This window comes from Molothrus ater, chromosome 1 (assembly GCF_012460135.2).
Source record: "Molothrus ater isolate BHLD 08-10-18 breed brown headed cowbird chromosome 1, BPBGC_Mater_1.1, whole genome shotgun sequence".
Classification (NCBI taxonomy): Eukaryota; Metazoa; Chordata; class Aves; order Passeriformes; family Icteridae; genus Molothrus; species Molothrus ater.
In genome coordinates, this window is record NC_050478.2 from 41,272,329 (window position 1) to 41,286,316 (window position 13,988).

Sequence of the window (13,988 nt, forward strand, 5' to 3'; positions counted from 1 at the left end):
CTGGGATCCAATGGTGGGTGTCAAAAGAGGTGAGAAACTGCAGAGGAAACAAAATTAAACAAGGTTCTTGTATAGTTCAATTGATTCTAGTTTATGCCTTCCCGATGAGCGGGGTGTCTGATTGTATATGTAGTCGTAATTTATTATAGCTGTACAAGACAATTATGTTAATCTTACTTTTATTTCCTAATATTCTTTGATCTCATACACATCAAAGATGTAAAATTTTAGTCTTGTTGGTAATTAGCTAGAAAGCAAATATGTTGTCTGTCAGTACAGAGGATACAAAGCAAAAGAAATTGTCCTGGGGGAGTCTAGATTCTAGACTAATTTTTTTTTCTCCTCATCAGATTTTTATTTCCCTTTCATCAGTTCCCTCAGCCATTAAATAAATGTACTGGAAGTAAACTTTGCCATTGTGAAATTCATTCAGCTTATTAAACCACCTAGTCAGTCAGTATGAATCCCTCAATTGAGGAAAAGCAGTTTGGTACATCAAACAAAAATGAACATCAGTGTTTCCCAAAGTTGCAACAACCCCTTGCGGTCTGTACTGACGAAGGTTTCACGCTTGCTTGCTGCTAGTTTTAAGCAGGCACAGGCTAATGCTGTGCACAGTTCTCATTTGATTCACCCATTATAGTCCAAAGACTTTGATTTCTAACTTGTGATTACTGCTCTGGTCAAGAACAGCAAATGAGGATACACTAAATTATTTGGCTCTGCAGTTGCTCTTCAAAGCTGTCTTTCTGGAAGGAGAAAACACACAGGGATTATTTTACAATTTCTGCAGTGAATCTCTGGATCAGTACTTTATGCCTCCAACTGGTGGATTTATACATCGCAGTTTATTCTGGGGATTGGCCCCTCCCTCCACTTTTGTTCATGAATTGCAAAGAGATCATTATCTTCATAAATTTGTTTACAGTCCAAAACTTCCATATGAATAATTTATGGCAACATTTCAGCCTAAGGATCCTTCTCAGTGTGCATAACAAGTATTTATTAGATGGTTTCTTACTGGAAATTTTTATTAGACTTGATTCTTTCCTGTTCCAAGGCTGGTTGTCCTTATCTTTATTAATTACTTCAGCTTTTTGAAAAGATGGCTGTCTTGCCAGAAAACAAAATTTTGTTTCTTGGTTAAACAAGTCTGCAGGCAGCATAGGGCCACAAAATTTACAATTGGATTACAGAAAAAAAACCCAAAAATCACTGAATTACAATCTGAATCTTAAAACAAGAGCAGAATCACCTCTGCTAGACATAACTAATTAATGAAAATCTGTCTGTGCTATAAAAATCTTTTGGATACCTGCATAGTGATGTACAGCTTGGCATCTGTCTCAGAGGATTAAAACAATGTGAAATACTGGTAGTTGATGACAAACTGTAATTAATTTCAGAAGGGCCAGGATTTCAAGCCAAATTTTTCAAATTCACTCTGATCCATATGTTACTGTGATTGTTGGATTACAGAAGTTTGAACCACTAAAACTGCAATCAGCTTCTGCTAAAATTTTTGCCTCATCTAGTTCCCTCTTCAAGCTGGGCACTTCTGCATTACTTCCCTGAATTCATAATCATCTGCAGGGACCCTGAACTGAAACACCAGGAGATGGTCCTTCATGATGCTGCAGTTCCTCGATAATAACAGAAAATACCACAGGAAGTACTACCAGAAAACCATTTCATGTACTTTTCAGTCCCACAAGTGGATTTTCTGTGTGACTGAAAAGTCACTGCAGAACAGAAATGTGGCTGCCAAGAGGTTGGTCTCTACTGGAGTTTATCAGAACATCTGCTGTTAGTTATGATGCATCTTTTGATGTCAAAGACAAAACAAGAGTTTTTTTGATTTTTGGAGGAGGAGGTTTCACATATAATGAAGATTCACAAGCATGTAGTGCACAGAACCTGGCCCTCGAGTCCCTGTCACTCTGGAATTAATTAGAGCACTATTTTTTTCTATCCACACAGCTCTCAACAAAAGATGGGAGTATTAGCCATTTGCCTATCATCTCATTCCTATTAATCTTCCTTTGGATGTTTCTTGTTTCCTTTACCTCTGAGGCTACCCTTTGCCTCTGGCTAGGACTGACAGGACTATTACATATATAATACTCTGTGGATAATAAAATTTGGCTTTGTGGGCAGAATCAAATAATAGCTCTAAAACTTGTCTTCAAGTGAAAATGTGCAGAGGGAGAGAGTAGTGACATGGAAAAAGTTGTGAAAATGTTGTTTTGACTCCACTCCCAGAGAGAACTTAGGGAGTGAGGAAGAGTGAGAAGAAGAACAAAGACAAAATGTCTATAATCTCCCTGTTTTCATTTCTGGGTTGTTGAACTAATTTTAGGCTTTTTTCCCCCCCTTGAAATTTAGATAAATTCCAAAATTATATGTCATTTTGAAATATGGTGGAAACATTGCTTTTTGACAGTTCAAATTTTTTCATTCTTATGGTCACAATTATGTGCCAAATGTGACCTGGATTCACGGATGTTTTATTCTCCTTCAGAGTTGGTTTTTTTTTTCCAAATAACTTACTGTTCATCTCAGCAATATGTGTAGACTATCCAGCTGGCTTTCTTTTCTCTAGCTTCCTCCATGATTTGTTCCTCCAAAGCATCTTCTTACCATCATGTGAAAGACATCTTACTGAACCCATGGCAGACTCAGCTGCCTGATCAGTGCTTCATGGAAGGCTGGTCATCCAGTTTGGGTCAAAGACTCACTCTGGTACATTAACCACAGCAGTGACTCACCAGCTTATTCCTCTCTGGCTCCAGAGCAAGGTGCTCTCTGTTGTCTGAGGCATTTTCAGAGCAGTATTTGGTAGTAGGCAGTTACCATCAGCTGCCTCGTAGCCTGAAAAATTTACTTCAGGTAGGGTTTAGAAAATTACTTTGAAAAAAACTTGAACTGCTCTTTCTTGGCTCATTCGTGAAACCTCTGAAATTACTGTTGACCACAATGGTAGTTAATTTTTAGATGCCAGAGAAAATAAACATAAAGTTATTTTTTTCAGAGAAAACTGTACACCTCTACAATACTAAAAGGGCTGAAAGAAATTCAGGAAAGCTGCCCAAAAAAAAATTTATTTCAGCCTAAATTTCTGCAAATCAGACAGTGTGTGGAAACCACGAAGTCGCAAAGAAGTAAAAACATCTTTGGGGTATGTCAGGATCTGACTGCTTGCTGTACATTCCCATGGACTAGTACACAGTGGCTGGTAGGAAATGGTGGTATACAAAATAAAAGCTATAATAAATAACATCTTTTTGTACAGATTACTGCAGCATGTATGGATAAGTGTAAACTGGAGCAACTTACCTGATTTACTCTGGTAAATTCATTTAGAGAAAACTGAAGCAGCAGACTCTGACTTCATTTGCCCATGTTGCTTTGGCAATTCCTCTGAAACTGGCAGTGTGATAGCATGGATGTGGTCCATTCACTAATATGGAAAAAGGAACAGTCTTTGGTGGTTACCACCCTTCTGATAAAATTGAGTGCCTTGAGAAGACCCAGTAGCCATAGGCTAGTGGCAAACACCCTTTATAGGCAGAGCAGCATGCTGACCAAGGACCATGCAAGTCTCTTCCCTGATCAGTAACCTGTGGAGATGCAGCCCCCTACCTTTCCCAACCCTTGGGAAGGCTGTTGGACATCATCAGTCACAGTGGTGTATCTCTGTGGTGGAGGGTTTCTCTGTGGGTAGCTGATACCTGAACAGAACTGAGCAGCTGTTGCTTGATAAAACTTTCAGTCAGCAATGACCAAACCTGGTGACCCAGCACTGAGACTCTCTGTTCTGTTACCAGGCCCTTGAGCCACTCTGTTCCCCCCATGTACTTTCAGCATATTTAACATGTTACAGCTGTGCTCACTGCTATACAATAGTTCAGAGGGCTGCCAGCATTTCCAGTATGAACTCGTATTTTAAGGATAATAACTCAGCTGTAAAAATGTGCTCTAGGCTGAAACTTTATAAGGAAGATTTCTGCCCAAGAGTGACTTTATCTGGACAGAAAACAAAAGGGAAAATATATCAATTTAGTCATTCTTAATCAGTAAAGATATATTTAAAAAAAGTAGAATAATCCTTGCTGGATTGCTTACTTTCTCTTCTTTCTAGCCTTAATAATAGCCAAAATCTGCATCTTTCTGAACTTTTCATGTCCTCTTCTTAGACTATTTGAACCATTTTTGCACTGAATATTTACTCACATAGATTGCTTTTAAATTGCTTTTCCTCAATATTTTCATTTGCTCTTAAAAGACAATGGAGTGTAGAGCAAAGTAGACTCAGAAGCCATTTTCTCTTATTTATTTCAAATCTGCTCAGCATGAATCAAGATTTAAAATGTATCATTTTCTTGATCAATTTGGTCTGGTGTGTGTAAATGGAACCACCTCTTCTCTTTGGGCCTGCAGTGGTGATGACCCAAGATGTACCCCCCAGTCTGAACACTCATGGACTTGGGAAAGGTCAGATGTAGATCCAGACTCATCCCAGAACCCTGATAACAGACCAGCTCCTGAGTTCTCTATATACCATACAGAATTTAAAACACTTTGAGATCTTTGGTAGAAGGGAGACTTACAAATGTTAATTGTTTATTCTAACACACAGACTGGTTTCACTGGAAGTACCTTGAAGTAAACAAGAACTTAAAATATCCAATTTTTAGTTTAAAAATCTGCTTTCCCTCTCTAGACTCCAGTTGGCTTTTTTTTCTGACTGGTAACACATAGCTGAGGGCTTGAATTTGATTTCATCTATATGACTTGCACCTTCACTGATTTAGATGTAGTTACCTTTGAAGGGCATGCTCTGTGTACTTGCTGCCATCAGCTTTACTGGTCTCTTGAGGTCTCATGCATCTAGGAGAGAAGTTTTAGGTTGGGACACTTCTGTAGCCACAGTTTGCCCAGATTGTGCCAATAGCCTCAGTTGTTCAAAACAGTGTACAAACTGCAATGGTGTCTCATCCAAAGCAGGGTGGATTGTCCAGAAGCAGCAAAAGCCAGGTGTTGGTGACATTTTGCTTGCAGAGAGTCCAAGGAGGAACTGGTCTGGAGTTTTTAAAGTCAGAAAAATCACGCTTAAAATTTGTAAAGGCGTGAGTAAGGCATAGTCTTGTGTTACTTTTAGTGATGGAATAGAAGGTAAGAAGGCACTATTGAAAATACCTACCTCAGTCTTGGATTTGAGGACTGCCACAGAGCTGGCAGTGCCAGTAGCCAGTTTTAACCTGTCAAAGGACAAATCCCAGTACAGAATGGAGTGTGTTCCATCCGGAGCCTCTTCTAAGGAGTTACAAGTCCAGAAAATGAAATGCAATTTGGGATCTGGGCCAGGACACACAGGCTGTGAAAATTTTGGGGTTTAAATGAAAGGAAAGGCAGGCTGGAATAGTTGTCTTTCCATTACTGTGTGGGAAAGGGCTTTGTTTAACATTACAGGTTACAAATCTAACCAAACATGACAGAGAGACAGATTTCTGTATTTGTCCTCTCTAATAAGGTGCATTTTTAGTTTTAAAGATTGGTATGAATCACTGTGATCTAGAACTGAATTGATACATAATATGAACAGTGGCTTAGTACAAGATTTCCCAGTCTATCATCTTCAAGTCTAAAATCTATTATTGAACAGAAGCATATCGTTAGAAAAGCATCCTTACTCACCCAGAGTTTCATTTATAGCAACTTCTGCTACCTGTCTTTCCTAATAGGTTGGATAAGAAGGATTCCTGTGAAGATTATGTGCATATTACTAGTCCTCATCAGCTTTCCAGAATTTTTAAATTTGAAAAATGGTATGAGGAGGGAAAGGACATAATTTTTGGACCCTCCATACCTTTAATCTTCCTTTGTGCAGGAGCTGCCAATGAGGAGTTGAGGCATAGGCAGCAGATGGCAATGCACCATAGTGCATCCTCATGGAGGATGGACATTGTGTTTGTAGCTGAGTTCAGGAGTGACACAGCAACATTAACCTCAGCATTTCAAGGTGGCTTCCTACCCACCCCATGCAGCTGTGTACCTGGACTCCATGGTAGCCCTTACATCAGCGTGGCTCTGAGAGTGCAGCCTAGATTTGAGCCTCGCCTAGGAATTAGCTCTGATGTTGAGGAGGTCCCTTTGGCTTGACATGAAGTCCAGGAGCAACTGTGTGAGGCTGCCTTATTTGTATTGTTCATCACTAATAAATTCTGGATTACAAGAGCCTTACTGATCTCAGAATTGCAGGGAAACATCCTGATACTAATCATTCCTTGACTATTGTTCCCGTTGTCCTCTCAAGTATTTGGGATCTCACAGAGGAGCACTCTGCTGTCTCCTACCCTAGCACCTCAGTATGTCTCCTTGGAACTTCATTCAGTGATACCACCTCACTGTTTTGAATGCTGAAGGTATTTCAGTTATTTCCATCTAAGTCTGGTTGTGTTAAGTCCTTTTAGTGTTGTGAACACCACACACAGCCATACCATTTTCTTCATTGTGTAGAGTGTCATTTTTGTCAATTTACCTCTAATATGACCTTAATACATAGGATTATATTACCAGCCTGCTTTTCTGCTTGGTTTTGGGTTTGTTTGTTTTTTTTTTTCTTGTTGATAGCCAGTTCCTAATAATTTCTGATGTCTCTCAGTGTCAGTGTTTGTCCTTCTAATCAGTGAATATTTTCATCCAGCTCAGCTGTTAGATTACAGCTCACACAGTGCAAATCCCTCCAGATTTTGGGCAGGAAACAAAACACAGCACATCTGTTACAGATCACAGTTTCTGCCCTGTCACTGGCCATGGCAGTGTCAAAGCTAGAAGTGCACACAGGAGAATTGTTACTGGACTTTCATCCCCAAACCCAGTTAAGCACTCTCTGTGCCTGGCAAATGACCTATGCACTGAATCTTGCCAGAAAAGCAGAGATCAGCAGCCCAGTGTGTCAGACACTGGGTCACATCTGTTGCCATGCCTTTGGGCATCACACAGACAGGTGGGACTACCTCACCTTGCATGGAAAACTGGAGGCCCAGGGAGAGAAAAAGCCCCACTACATTAAACATCTTACATGGTCTCTTGTCACCAACCTTCTCTGTACCTCTATTTAAAAGCACAAGCCTCTGGAGGCAAAATTTTCTGTCAAGCATTTTTCTTGTTTTACAAGAATGTTTGTCTGAGTAAAATATAATTAGTAAGCATTTTCAGCTAATAACAGAAGTTTGTACTCATTGCTCATTAAATGTTTCTCATGAACAGGAAGTTTAAAAACCAGTCACTGTTGCTCTTAGTTACATTTGCCATAATAAATCCTGCACTGAGAGTTTCAAATATTAAAGAAGACCTATCCATATACTGAAAAAGCATTGTGGCCTGAGTGGGTGTAATAGAATTGGCAATACAATTTGTCTTCCCATGTGTAATTTCATGGTGTATATATGTATATGTAAAATCAAACTGTTGAGGATACAAACATGACATCCTTTTTGAAAGTTTCATTTGAACTCACTAAGACAAAGAAGTGAAAATGTTAGCTAAAAACTGGTTCTGGCTTGTATTTTAATGTACAGTTTGATAATATCCATTTATCACCTAGGATGTGCCATTAAGTGAATTTTCACACCTGGTTATAGGCAAGAAGGGAGGGAATAGAACAGAGCTGTTTGAAGGGAAGTATTATTTGGATTTAACTTTAATAGATGAAATTCCATTTGGATATTAAGAAAAACTAGTCCACAGAAAAGAGACTCCTGATTCCCATTTACTAGGATGGCACATCAGCTGCTGGGAGACAGTGAAGGAAGGAAGGATTTCATCCACATCAGAATATATATAAGAATATAAACAGAATGGAATTGCTTGTTTTGACATGGATTGAAATCCTTCTTTTGTGAAATCTGATAGTGGAAAGGGTAGGAGAAGATTTGATCTGTGTATTACAGTAGTTATGTCCCAGGCAAATTACCACCTTTGTGTTTCTTTATTTGTCTTCCGGGGATGCTAAACCCTCTTTGAGTTGAGGATTCTTTTGTTTGTGGTGGCTGTTCTTGACATAACAAAAGCACTGATACGTGGAGTGGCTACATAAAGCCATCCTACAGCCAAGTGCATACTCATAAGCTGAAGAGTAGGGAAAAAAGCAAATGAGATTTCCCATTCCCTTCTAGAATAGGTCATATGAGGGAGCAAGACCTGCCTATGGCCTCTCTGCCTTCTCCAGCAATTGCTGGAATGAATACCCCACTGCAGCAGGTCATTCCTAATTGCTGTGGGCTCCTTCCTAACAGCAGATCCCAGCTAAAATACTCACATTTATTCCTGCATATAATACCAGTAATTTTATTTTATTTTTTGCTGAAGAAAGTTGAAGAAAGAGATGAAAACTTCAGATTTTGAGTCTATTGAGAAGCACATGGGTTTATGGTCCAACCTGCCTGGGCAGACAGTAAGAGCAAAGGTCTAACACAGAGCTCACAAAATGTGCTTCAGAGTCCCTGTAGGAACTCAGATATATTTTCCATTCATAAATATTTGTAATATTGTCACTTTCTTGAATAGACTTTCTCTTTAGACCTTACTTTGGGTGGAAAGATACAAGTCACCATGCAAAAGTCACCTTAGGCACTGAGTGACATGGGCAGCTTTTTGTTTGCAGAATAAATGCTGTTTGTTTTTGTTAGGTCCTTTTAGATTAACAGACAGAGGTATGCTCTGATATTTACTGATTTTTTATGCTCTGTTAGAAGCATAAACTACTGACATATGGTACTGCCTGATATAATACATTTATTAACTGATACAATATCATTTTAGGTATTGCTTTATTTGTACACATGGTTACCAATATAAAACTCTTCCTATTGCATCAGTTGTCTTCTCCTTATATCTTGATGTTCCCATTTCTACATCCTTTTAATCTGCATTTGTACATGTAGGCTAGTATCTGTACATTATCAAAAGCTGTATTTCAGACTAGGTGATAGGAAATACAAGCAAGAAGGACAATGGGAAAGAAACCATCAAAAAAACCATGGCTATTGTAAGAAAGGTGAAGCCTACAAAGGGGTCACCTTTGTTCTTTATTTACCACTCTATATTTGGATTCTTAATCCTTTAAAACCAGGTACTTCTGGGCAGTAACTCTCTTGGACCTATGATGTATACTTTCAGCCAAAGAAAGAAGTTCACAAACATAGAGCAAAAACAAAGAAAGGGAAAGCAAGTGTGCCCATTGCTCCTCGGAGGTTCAACTAAGTTATGAAGGTGATGTGAGATAAGAATTTGAATTAATGTTCAATATTCAAAATATGGGGGGTAAGTTCAGATGGTAATAGAACTTACTTCTTAGAAGAACTTAACTTAAAGAAAGAACTTAAATAGAACTTAGCTAACTTCACGTGGTAATGTGAACTTAGGTTTAATACTCAGTGCAGAAGCAGGACTCAGCATTGATGGTCTGTATCAGGTTTGCCTATTCCAAAGTTAAAGCTGCTTTAATTTAGTGGAGGGTTTGGGCTTCTTGCTCACTTTACCACCTTTTTAGCAAGCTTTTGAAATCAACAATGTAATGAAATGAAATCAAATCCTAAGATTTGCAGAATACATATTTTAGCTGATGTTTGCTGATCTTCTTCACTATACTCAAATCATAATTTAACCTCTGATAAACTGGCAAATGCCACAGCAATTGCTATCTTTTCATTGAGAAAGGGAAAATAAGTTTTCCTTTGTTTTGAAATATCACAAATATTCCCAGCAGAGGTGATGACAAGGACAGAGAGGATTTCAAAGCTACCTTTACTCTTCCTGCAACAGTCATAGGAGTTTGACCCTTACCAACCAGTTTGGAGTAGTTCAGCAGACTCAGTTCTGACAAGGGGACCTGGTTTTTCTGCTGCCTGTGAGAGGCAGCCCAAGGAGAACAGACAAGTCAGACTAGACAGAGCAGTAAATCAATCGAAATATGGCCATCATTTGTTCAGTGTGCAGAGAGAGTGTATTTCTCTGCAAAAAAGCTTGCATGTTGATTTTTTTCATATTAATTCTTGATAGATGTGTCTGTCTGATAAGTATAAGGAAAGGCATCCTTTCACTCAATTTAATAAAACCTCAAGGAACAACATGTTCTCGATAACATAAAGGCATTCACTTGGTAGTAGGGTAATAAATTTTCAGATGGAATGGCCTGGTGCTTATATGTCTGCACAAGATATCTGTAAACAAATTTGAAAAGTAAGTTTTCTGCTGTAAAGTTTATTGGCTTTACATTGACCAGTATTTACAAAGCAGAATTTGTGAGTATGGTTAAATTGTTTAAACTTCTTAAATAAAGGAAAAGTAAATTCTAAAATAAACACATGCTTACTGTAAGCTTTAAAAAATATTTATTCAGCTGGTATTTTCCCCTTAAGTCCAATATCAGTATTAGAACACTGAAATAAAATAGAAGCCTTTAATGCAGCTCATTATTGTAGAAATCTGTGACCAACTAATCCATCCTCCCACTGGCCCCTAAGTGCATCTCTCAACTAGTGAACTCTCCTTTCCTAAAGCCTCCTAATAGACTTTTCATTTCTGATGTCACTTTCCCACCCTTCAACAGACAAAAGGTGGCATGCGTCTTTGCACCAACATAGACTTGTTCTGCTGATGCCTTTTGATATTGGCAAATATTTAAAGATATTTTCCCTCATACACCAAACTGTATTTGGTGTCCTTCCTGTAATTTGAGTTTTTGCTATAGAGGGGATGTGCAGTGTTGATAAAGTCCAGTTTCTCTCTCTGTAAGTGATAGACTATATTCTGAGATATATACATTTCCTTTCTTATAGGAAAAGTATGTTCATAAAGCTTAAAGCATTCTAAAACAGCAAGGTCTTTCAAATATAGTGAAGAGGAAATCAAATGTGTATGGCTGCTTATCTTAGGTTTATCAAAATGTTACAAAAACCATGCTTGTCTTTATCATTATTCCTTACCATTTGCCCTGTTAATTTCTTTCAAAGCATCAACAAAATTGTAGGACAAATAATATGCTGAGAGTATCTTGCCAAATTTAGAAGTCATTAAAATCAGTTTCTTGTGGGAACTAAAAAAAAAAAAAAGTCATCTTACTGAGGCAACAGGGCAATAGGACAGATCTAAATAATTGTCAGGACAACTACTTTTTTTGGCAAAGACGGTGGCAAAAATCTCATTATAATTTCTTCTACAGGTCTTTTGCCATTAAAATGGGCTTTAAGTAATAGTTTGAAATGCTGTAGATGCCTTTCTATACATTTATAAGCTCAGTAAAATCAGACATCCAAACAGATGAAGACAAAAAAATATGTTTGATATAACCTTTGCCAGTAGCCAACTGGATGTTTATCAGCAATTACATATTATAGGCTGAAAAGAATCAAATTACTTTTAATATGATGGCAACATCTGAGGCAAGACATTTTTGTCTTCTACAGCTAAATAAATTGAATATGAATGGACTTGACAGCATGTAATATGAAACGCATTATGGTCTGGAGACTGAGGGTCGCCCTAACAACCAGACAATATTTCCTTAATTAAGTATAATTTCTTTCCTACGTGATCACAAGAAGATTCTGAACTGGTGAATTAATGATCTGGGAAATGCATGTAATTCTCTGCTCTAGGTAACTGTCAGCTTAAAACATGTTAAGCTGTCTTAGGAAAGCTGCAAGTATTTTATTTGTTTTCCCAGCTTCTTTTTCTAGCGTATTAAATGGTGTATATTTAGGGACAGGAATATATATATTTCAATTTGAAAAATAATATGTTTTCTGTATCTGAGCAATTTTTTTGTCCTTGATATATTTTCTCTCTCATCCATATTTTTTTAATAATTTGTTTGCAATACCTGTTGTGCTTACTTATTTGCTGAAAGACATTTGCTCTCAGATTTTTCCATTCTATGTGTGGCAGTGACATTTGTTACACTAAACCATAAGACTTCCTTCACCACTGCCCCTTCTTTATTTCCAGGTTCCTGAATTAAACCCAGAAATAGTTACCAGTCTGTCACATATATAATCACAGCAAGTTCCTCCAACTGTATTTTTGCAATAAGCATCTTTACACAGGATGGCATCCAGAGGGCTCTTGAGTATGCCCAGTGAGGGAGACTCCACAGCCTCTCTAGACAGCCTGTTCCAGTGCAGGATCACCAGCACAGTAACTTCTTCCCCAGGAACTTCCTATGCATCAATCTCTGTCTGTTGCCTCTTGCCTGATTGCTTGGCAACACTCAGAAGAGCCTGGTTCCATGCTCTTAGTACCTTCCCTTCAGATGCTTACATACATTGATGCCCTCTGATCACCCTGATGGCCCCCTCTGGACCGTCTCAAACAGGTCCAAATTCTCTTTATGCTGGGGCACCCAGAGCTGGATGCATCTCTCAAAGTGGGATATCATGAACATGGAGAAGAGAGGGAGAATCACCTTCCTTGACATCACAAGTGGGAGCCCAACTTGTCTGTCATGGAAAGGCCTGAGGCAATTCTCCACCTTTGAGCCAAAGGAAAATACTGCTTGTAGAGTTTTCCTGAGAACTGTTTATCAGTTGACAAATTTAATTTGAGTGCGTATGGTTTGATAGAGTAAAAATGCTGATCACTCTGATCATAGAGCTTACAATGTCCTATCATAAACCAAAAAGTGCAGTTGAAGCCCAAACCCTAGAACCTCATCTGGCTGCCTGGTGTCTGAAGCCACTGATTTCAAAACCAAAAGAAGATTATTTTTGTTGTGAACAGCTCTTTTTCAGGCTCTTGCATTGATTCTGCTATGCAGGAACTGCTGGATGGCAGACTTGCTTTTAGACTCTTGCGCCCAAAGGGAAGACTTCACTGTGTGGTGGTTCATTAGATGAGTTAATCCATAAATTAATCAATGTAAACCAGTGCAAATTGATAATACCCAATAAAGTGGCAAAAGTGGGAAGTGTTGCAGGTTTGATACATGCACACTGATCGGCTTGTTTCCTAAGCATTTATTTGGAATCATGACAGGTACTCCACAGAGGCTAGCTTCTGTAATTTGTCAGATTTCTTTAGGGACTCTTGTCAATGCAATGTAAATCCACTCTGTGACATAAAGCAAGTGTGTATGTATTTCATATGCTGAGGATATTGCAAAAATTACTGACCAAAATGAGCCTACTTTCTTCTTACCCCACTGCATGCAAGGAATGAGCTTGCAGGGGCTGCAAACTCTATACTTCTCAGATAGGATGTACATAGGAAAAATATGGCTGGAAGGTGAGGCAAAATTGAATTGGTATTTCCCCAGAATTTTGTATTTTTATTTATTTCTATTTGCAACTGAAAATTTGAAATCCTTAGCTTCTAATCAGATCCTTTGCAAAAATAGCTCTATGTAAATGTGAGATAGACATGTAATAACAAATATGCTATGAGTTTTGAAACAAGTTTGTTTTACGGGTTGGTTAAAAAAGTTTGTTTATAGGTGAATTTTTCCAGTATTCTCAAAGGGGAAAAAAAGTCAATTTTTTGAACAGATACATTCATCTACATTTTTCACACTTTGTAGTAGATGTAATGTGATTGTGCAAGTTTGTGATGTGCACACACAAAGATGCATGCAAAGTAAAATTATTATTTCTTATGAAGAAATGACTAGAAATACTGCCTTATGTCACTATCTGCAAGAAAAAGAGCAGACCACACTTTCTGACTGGCTTTCTCTAACCAACACAGGAAATAGCATTTTACAATATAGAACTGAAGAGAATCAACACTTCACTAAGTCATGATTTTGCCAGCATGGGTCCTTAGGGAGTGGGAGAGCAAAAACCAAGGAATATGAATGGCAAAGGAGCTCTCTCTCTCAAGCTCCCCTGGCATGTATTTTGTTTCATTTTTTGGTCAAAGTCTCAGTCTTACTTTAGTACATATGGTCTTTGTTATTAATGTCTTTGTTTTTCATGCAGAGAAGAAAA

The 13,988-nt window shown here is 38.2% G+C and overlaps 1 protein-coding gene across 2 annotated transcripts in view; it reads left to right on the forward strand.

Moving 5' to 3' along the window:
- The window catches only part of RBMS3 (RNA binding motif single stranded interacting protein 3), a 705,920-nt gene that overhangs the window by 651,373 nt on the left and 40,559 nt on the right, over positions 1–13,988 (forward strand). The gene's annotated exons all lie outside the window — the stretch shown is intronic.